We start from the raw sequence: 9,299 nt of genomic DNA, 5'->3' as shown, positions 1-9,299 counted from the left end.
AAAAGAATGATTTTTTTCGGCAACATTTTAATTTCAACTTTTCCCATAACATGTTTAATACCATAACATTAGAGGATATTTGCGTACATTTAACATATCTTTAGTTTAGGATAACAAAATTTAAAAATCATCTTTATTTTCTTAAATTTCGTGTCAAGCGAAAATATTCTTTTTAAAATGGGGAAGTATATATATTAATCTTATTGTGTATTGTGTATAAGGGGCTACCTGATCAAATGGTCAATGATGGTGAAATCCAGTTGTGGGCGATGCAATTTTACTAAATTTAAATCCATAAAAAATTCGAATTATACTAAATTCAAAATATATTAGTCCCAAATAAATATTGCAGATTAATATAATTGGATTAATTATTTAAGTCCAAACATATATGGGTTTAATTAAAGTTCAATTTTTATTGGGCTAGCCCATTGATTTGGGCTACAAATGATGAGCCCACTTTAATAAATCCGAGATATTGTCATATCCTAGAGGCCCAAATAAGCACCACGTGTCAAATAACGTGGCATACCAAGTCAAGTGAAGGGGCCAATAGGACCATGCCACATGTCAAAATGACGCAGCAGGCTCATGAAATAAAAGCCCATAAAAAGGCGCCACATCACTTAAATCTGATTGGTCAAAGAAAGTCCATATTCATCATGACTCTTACTTTCCAAAAACTATAAATAGAGGTATTATAATTCCGAAAAGGGGAACCCAGAACTCTAATAAGAAGCAAGAGAAAGCTCGTGGATCAAACACCGCAATTTCTCTAAAAAGCTCAAGCATTCAAATCAAGTTCATCAAAATTCAAGATCAAGACCGCAATATTCAAGAACAAGATTAAAAGCCCTTGAATTCAAGCACAAGTCAAGATCAAGTCCCTCAAGTCCGCAAATCAAGTTCAAATTCAAGATTAAGCTTTAAGCCCTTGAATTTATATTTGAAAAGGCGAATAACAAGATTCATAGAGATTGTAACACTCGCATTGAAATTAATAAATTGATTGTTGCAATATTTTCCTTGTCTCAAATTATTTATTTTTCGGCCTCAAGAATTTTATTGTCCAATAAATTTTGGCACACCCAGTGGGACAATATCTACCTCTCATCTTAACTTTTCCAACTGCAAAGTTCAACAACACTGAAATGGCTTTTAAGAAGGTCAACTCTCAATTAACTGCTTCCAAGGCTATTGATTCAAAGTTCTCTGTTAAAGTAGAAAGAATCCTTGGCGTAAATTTCAAAAGCTTAGGAGTTGTTACAAGGAGAAAGGTAGATTTTCTAGGACAACAAACACATCCAGTGTCATCCGCGCCAACTCCATTTTTTGGATCTTTAACTCCAAAACGAACGAAGTCCAATGCAAGTGCTTTGGAAGAAGGAAGCAGTGTGGTAGAATCGCTTAAGAAGACTTTATCTCTACTTGAGCATTCCAGTTCCAAATACTCTAGCGCAAAGAGCGATGATCGTTCAAGCAACTCATCATCTCTGACTACACCGCATAAGTTGAGCACCTCAAAGATCAACTTGTGCGATAATCCATGCTACTCTCCGACATCTCCAGTGATCATGCAAGCAATGGTGATTGATGCCTCATCTATGGAGGAGCAACTTGTGAATCTGACAAAGGCAATTGAAAGCCTGACCAAATATGTTCAGAATCAAGATGCTTGGATTAATAAGATAGTGGATAGGGTGGAAGGCCTGATAGACGGAGAGTCTAGACATGCACCTAGAAAATATCCATAGGTTCATGAAACAGAAAATCATATGAAACAAACACCACCGATTAAAGAGGTGTAAGTTTCTTCTGAGGGAATAATCCCAATCGGGCAATTGAGGGAATTCATTGAAGGGACCCTCAAAGCCAAGTATGATGTTGTCACAAAATCTTCCCTTGTTTATGCCAAACCCTACACTACAAGGATAGATAGCCTCAAAATGCCTGCCGGCTATCAACCCCCCAAATTTCAATAATTTGAGGGCAAAGGAAACCCAAAACAGCATATCGCACACTTTGTTGAGACATGTACTAGAACTTACGGTGACTATCTTGTCAAATAGTTTGTTCGTTCCTTAAAGGGAAAAACCTTTGATTGGTATATGGATCTCGAGCCTAACTCCATCGATAGCTGGGAGCAATTGGAGCACGAGTTCCTAAATCACTTTTATAGCACAAGACGTACAGTGAGCATGATAGAGCTCACAAATACTCAACAAAAAATGGATGAACCAGTCATTAAATTCATCAATCGATGGAGAAATTCTATCCTAAACTGCAAAGATAGGATCAGCAAAGCTTTTGCAATAGAGATGTGTGTCCAAGGAATGCACTGGAGCTTCTCTACATCTTGCAAGGCATTAGGCCTAAATCCTTTGAAGAGCTAGCTACCCGTGGTCACGATATGGAGTTAAGCATATCTTCTACTAGAAAGGGACCAGTTCTTATCCATGATCCTCAAAGGGGAAACAAAAAGCAGAAGCATAAAAGATGGGGAAAGTTTGTCCCCAAAAATGACAATAAGGAGTCCATGAATGCTGATATGTCTCCTGTGAAGTTCACTATAAAGGTGAGCAAGAAGAAAAGTGTAAAGACAACTTCTGGAGCACGTCTAAATTAGAAAACTTTAAAGGAGATGCAAGAAAAGGAATATTGTTATCTTGATTCTGATGTTGCTGAGATTTTTTATGAACACCATGAGCATAAGCTCATTAAACTCCTAGAGATGAAGCGTCCCAATAAAGCTGGGAGGAATAATCACCCTAATTATTGCAAATATCATAGGCTCACAATTCACACTTTGGAAAAGTGCTTTGTGTTTAAAGATAAAGTCATGCAACTGGAAAGAGAAAAGAAGATCTTCTTCGATGATGAAATGACCAGTTCTTATCAAATCTTTATCACATTTGGCTCACTCGATCCAGTCCAAATATGTATTGAAGAGCATAATGAGAAAATAATAGAGCCTGACAAGCCTTCAATTGATGAAAATAATAATGAAGGTTGGACTCTGGTGACCAGATGCAGACGCAGAAGGACAAGTCGATGAAAGGAGTCAGCCGAGAAGCCAACTAGAAGGAGAATGGTAAAGAAACCAAGGAACCAGAAGCTGGTTAAACTTCCAAAAAGGACGACCATCACAGAGCTTCACCACCAAAAACCTCGATTTTCAGTGACTTTAGATGAATTCTTACCGAGTTCATTTCATGTAAAGACTACCCAAGTCAACCTTGAGGCATCTTGTTTTAATACTGCCAAAGAGGGGGCAAAGGGTGAGAATCTACCCATAGAGGTTTCTTCACTTTCCAAAAAGCTTGCTGAAACTCTTGGCGAAGAGGCACATATGTGTGATACAAAAATTACATTCACAAATAACGATCTTCTGCTTGGTGAGGCCCTATATAACCATCCCTTATACATGGTGGGTTAAATTCTAGGAAAGAAGATCAATAGAATCTTGATAGATAAGGGATATGGAGTCAATATTCTGCCTATCTGCACGATGAAGGAACTTGGCATCACTACCGATGAACTGGACAAGAGTCGTATAGTGATCTAAGGCTTCAACCAAGGGGATCTATCAAGTTAGAATTCGTATGGATGATTTTCAATCAAACACATTGATGCATGTGATCAATGCCAAAACTTCATACAATATATTACTGGGTAGGCCTTGGGTGTACGGGAACAAAATTATCTCATTCTCCTACTATCAATGCTTGAAGTACCCGAAGGTGGAGTGGAAAGAAAGATAGTAGCTAATGATAATCCATTCACTGAAACTGAGCCATATTTTACCAATGTAAAATTCTACTTAAAGAACTATGTTGTGAATGAGAAAAGGGTTGAAGATGTCACCAAGACCAAGTGTAGCGATCTTGTATCTAAGAAGTTCGTTGTGACTGTCAAAAAAGTCTCCACCAAGAATCCTCTCTCCATTTCAAATAAAGAAAATGTTGCTCCTACAAAAAATAAGGAAACTCATGTTCTTCGCTACGTACTGAAGGTAAAGAAAGAGAAAAATCACCCATCGTATTCCTAAGATAATGTGCTGAAGGTGCTAACTTTACCTATCAGGAAGAGTGATGCTATAAATTTATCCCAATGACTACTTGAAGAGTCTGTGGCTCAAAATCCGCCACAAGATATGACACTCCCTACGGAGCGTACGAAAGAAGGCTTCGACCCAAATGCATATAAGTTATTTATAAAGGTTGGATATAAACCTAATGAGCCATCAAGGTTGGGCAAACTTTTGTTGGAAGGTACAACCAGGCAGGCACGTGAAGGCCTAGGATACACGCAGCCACCTCTAATTCACATCTCTATAAGAAGGGTAGTTAGTAACTACATCACTTTAGAAGAAGAGTCTACTGCATTTAACAAAAGGCCTTCTGTCTTTGACCGAATTGGAGAATCAACTGCAAGAACTTCTGTGTTCGAAAGGTTGGGACCTCTAAATAAGAAAAAAAGCAACAAGCGTAAGAAGAGTCATCAAAGCACGATGATGCACTCTTTACTTAAAATACAGAAGGATTTCCAAAGTTTGATTCCTTCTAGAATAAAACGACAGAAGGAATTGTTAGTTTCATGCAACGAGGTGCTAAAAGCAAAGGTGCATACTTTAGTTTATTCCAAGAAACAAGAAGAATATAAAGAGAGTGTTGGCTCCTCATATCAAGTTATGACCTAGAACAAGAAAGATGTCTCATCTCAAATGAAGGTTGGTGAAGAGATAAAAGATGCCTTTTGGTGTTATCATATATCCGTCAACGATGATGATCCTCAAGAGGAGGAAGATGCTGGAGATGCTCCATCACAACTTGAAGAAGGAGTAAAGGCCACAATAGATCCCTTGAAGGAAGTTAATCTTAGAACCGATGAAGACCCAAGACCAACTTACCTGAGCGCATTTCAAGAACTGGAGGAGGGAATCTTTTATATGGACATAATCAAAGAATATATGGATGTCTTTGCCTAGAGCTATAAGGAAATATCTGGCTTAGATCCAAAATTAGCGGTCCATCAGTTGGCGTCAAGAATGGTGCCCTTCCTATTAAGCAAGCCCAAAGACACTTTAGGTTGAAGTTGGTTACTTTGATTGAAAATGAAGTTAAAAAACTCATTGAAGCTGGATGTATTCATAAAGTCAAATATCCCACATGTATTTCAAGTATTGTTCCAATACGGAAGAAGAATGGAAAAATTCGAGTTTGTGTCGACTTTCGAGATCTTAACAACGCCTGTCCTAAGAATGATTTTCCAATCCCTATACCAGAGTTAATGATTGATGCCACCACTAGTTATGAGGCAATGCCCTTCATAGATAGTTCATCCGGCTACAATCAAATCCATATGGTTCCAAAGGATGAAGAACTCACTGTATTTCATAAGCCTAAAGGTATTTATTGCTACAGGGTGATTCCTTTTGGTTTGAAGAACGCTGGTGCCACTTATCAAAGGGCTATGCAGAACATCTTTGATGGCCTGCTCCATAAAAATATTGAATTCTACGTGGATGATCTAGTGGTGAAGTCAAGAAAGAGAGACTACCACTTAAAGGACCTAAGAATGGTATTTGAGTTACTTTGAAGATATCAACTTAGGATGAATCCATTGATGTATGCCTTTGGAGTTACTTTCAGAAAGTTTCTTGGCTTCATTGTGCAACACCGAGGAATTAAAATTGATCAAGTCAAGGTTGATGCAATTTTGAAGATGCTCGAGCCTCGAAATATTCATGAGTTAAAAAGCCTTCAAGGAAGGCTAGCATATTTAAGGAGGTTCATCTCAAACCTGGCCAAAAAATATCAACCATTTAGTCGTGTCATGAAGAAGGACAATCCCTTCGAATGAGACCAAGCTTGTAGTAATGCCTTTGAGAGTATCAAATCATACTTAATAAAGTTAACAGTTCTTGTAGCACCCATACCTGGGAAACCATTGATACTCTACATTGCAGCACAAGAGAGGTCAGTTAAAGTACTACTGGCTCAAGAAAATAGTGAAGGCAAAGAAAACTCTCTTTACTATTTGAGCATAATGATGATGCCGAATGAGCTAAAGTATTCTCCAATTAAAAATTTATGTTTGGCATTGTCCTTCTCAATTCAAAAGATGAAACACTACTTTCAAGCTCATATTGTCCGTCATGTGTCTAGGGCAAATCCCATCAAGTTTGTAATGTCGATACCAATCCTTAGTGATCGACTTGCAAGATGGTAGCTTCAATTTCAATAGTTTGAGATTGTGTACGTTCCCTAAAAGTCTATAAAGGGACAAGCATTTGCTGACTTCCTGGCAGACCACCTGATACCTGATGATTGGGAACTGAGTGATGAACTTCCTGATGAAGATAAAATGGTTATTGAAGCAAGACCCCATGAAAGATGTACTTTGATGGTGCCGCACATCGAGATGGAGCTGGTGTCAGAGTAGTGTTCGTCACTCCACAAGAAGAGGTCATCTCATACTCATTTACCCTAACAAACCGTTGCTCTAATAATGTTGCTGAAATCAAGATTTAATACTTGAACTTGAGATGGCAGTTGATATGAAACAACTGCAATTACAAGTCTTTGGTGACTCCCAATTGGTGATCAAGCAGCTTTTAGGAAGCTATGAAGTCAGATAGCCTGAGCTATGACCATATCATGATTATGCACAAAAGTTGATGGGGTGGCTTGGAGAAGTAACCCTCCAACATATTCCAAGGAGAGAAAATAAGCAAGTTGATGTCCTAGATGCTTTGGCCTCAACCCTGACTCTTTCAAATCAGACACAAGTCACTATCCGCCAAAGAATGGGTAGTACCACTAGTAACTGAAGATGAAGAAAATAAAGTTGAATACCTTGTTGCCGTATCTGAAAATGAAAAAGAAGATTGGTGACAACCTATTATTGAGTACTTATGTTATGGGATACTTCCAGAGGACCCGAGGAGAAGGACATACATTCATCGTCATGCACCTCGCTTTCTTTACTATAAGGACACACTGTACAAAAGATCATTTGAAGGAGTACTCTTATGGTGTCTGGGAGAGAAAGAAGCAATTCAAGCTTTGCAAGAAGCACACACGGGAGTGTGTGGATTGCATCAATCTGGATCAAAGCTTCATTTTCACACTAAAAGGATGGGATACTATTGGCCAACGATGGTGAAAAAATTCTTGGACTATGCTAGAAAATGCAAAGATTATCAGTTCCATGCTAATTTCATTCATCAACCTCTTGAAGTACTACACCCAACTATAGCATCTTGGCCATTCAATGATTGGGGAATGGATGTTGTTGGTCCACTATCAAAGTCTTCTGGTGGACACTTATACATCTTGGCCACGACAGATTACTTCTCAAAGTGGGTTGAAGCTGTTGCTCTTAAGGAAGGAAAGAAAGAAAATGTTACAAACTACATCTGAGTGAATATATTCTACCGCTTTGGAATCCCTGAATATATAATAACTGACAATAGCAAGCCGTTTGATAACAAAATGATGAATAATATTTGTGATCTCTTTAGCTTCAAGCAGTGTAAGTCTTCTATGTATCATGCTGCCACCAACGGTCTAGCTGAAGCCCTTAATAAGACTTTGTGCAACTTGTTGAAGAAAGTCGTTTCCAAATCCAAACAATACTGGCATGAACGAATGGAAGAAGCTCTATGAAAATAGAGAACAACTTACCGCACACCAACACAAGCAACCCCATTTTCGCTTGCTTTTGGAGTTAAAACCGTCCTGCCACTTGGGCGTCAAATACCTTCTTTGAGAGTGGCTATTCAATAAGGGCTCACTGATGAAGAAAATGCTAAGTTGCATCTTGCGGAGTTAGAATCTCTTGATGAGAAGAGACTAGAGGCTCAACAAAATCTTGAATGTTACCAAGCCTGTCTATCTAGTTCCTTCAACAAAAGAGTTTTATTGAGGTGCTTCCAAGTTGAAGATTAAGTCTTGGCAGTAAGGAGACCCATTATCACTTCTCGTAAGTCTGGAGGCAAATTCACCCCGAAGTGGGATGGACCTTATGTCATGCAAGAGGCATATTCAAATGGTGCTTACAAGCTTGTCGATGTAGATGGAGGAAATTTTGTTCCTATCAACGCCAAGTTCTTGAAGAAGTACTATCCTTAAAGGGAGATGGCACTCCTTAAGGTATGAGTATCAACTGTATGTCCACTCCTGGCCTGCAAGAGTATAAACTGTGTACGACTCAAAAAAATAAATAAATGAAAGTCTACTAGGTTGAAAATCTCGAAAGAGTTGACCTAGGCAAAAGTTAGGACACAAAAAAAGAAAAAAAATACTCACCCAAAACTAAGTTGTGACTTGATCCTCTTTACTGAGGTACGTAGGCACTTGAAATTTCATTCTGAGTTCAGTTACATAAGTGTCAAAAGAAAAAATGTTCCTTCAGTATCTACTATATGGATACCAAGTATGAAACTATTCTAATTAAATTTTGAACTTACTCTAAATATTTGTGACTCAATGGAGGCAACTCATCGAAAAGAAAGAGAGTTCCTTCAATGGGATTTGGAATGTCAAAGTTCTCCAAGCCTACAACTAGAAGGATCTCAAAATTTCCATGCCTTAAGGTGGACAAGATTTGTCCCTTTGCACTTTAAGCTGACCTCTTACGAGTTTATCCTTAAAGTATATTGAAATTTCCATGCCTTAAGGTGGACACATTTGTCCCTTTTTACCTTAAGTTGGCCTCTCATGGTTTTGTCCTTAAAAGGATATCGAAATTTCCATACCTTAAGGTGGAAAAAATTTGTCCCTTTGCATCTTAAGATGGTCTCTCACAAATTTATCCTTAAAAGGATCTCAAAAGTTTTATGCCTTAAGGTGGACAAAATTTGTCCCTTTGCACCTTAAGCTGGCCTCTCACGGGTTTATTCTTAAAAGGATCTCAAAATTTCCATGCCTTAAGTTGGACAAAATTTGTCCCTTTACACCTTAAGCTGGCCTCTCGCGGGTTTATCCTTAAAATGATCTCAAAATTTTCATGCTTTAAGGTAGACAAAATTTGTCTCTTTGCACCTTAAGCTGGCCTCTTACGTGTTTATCCTTGAAAGAATATAAAAATTTTCGTCCCTTAAGGTGGACAATATTTGTCCCTTTGCACCTTAAGATGGCATTCTGATGGATTTGCTATGTAAAGGGACCGTCTTGAAGTTAAATTGGTCGATCTTAGAGTGTACGGAGGCGAAGTTAAACTCTCGCATCCTAAGTCGATTGTTGCAAAGTCAGCATCTTGAAGTCAAATTGGTCAGTCTTACAGTGTACAGAGGC

This window comes from Capsicum annuum, chromosome 7, assembly GCF_002878395.1.
Source record: "Capsicum annuum cultivar UCD-10X-F1 chromosome 7, UCD10Xv1.1, whole genome shotgun sequence".
Lineage (NCBI taxonomy): Eukaryota > Viridiplantae > Streptophyta > Magnoliopsida > Solanales > Solanaceae > Capsicum > Capsicum annuum.
This window is presented reverse-complemented; position numbering follows the sequence as displayed.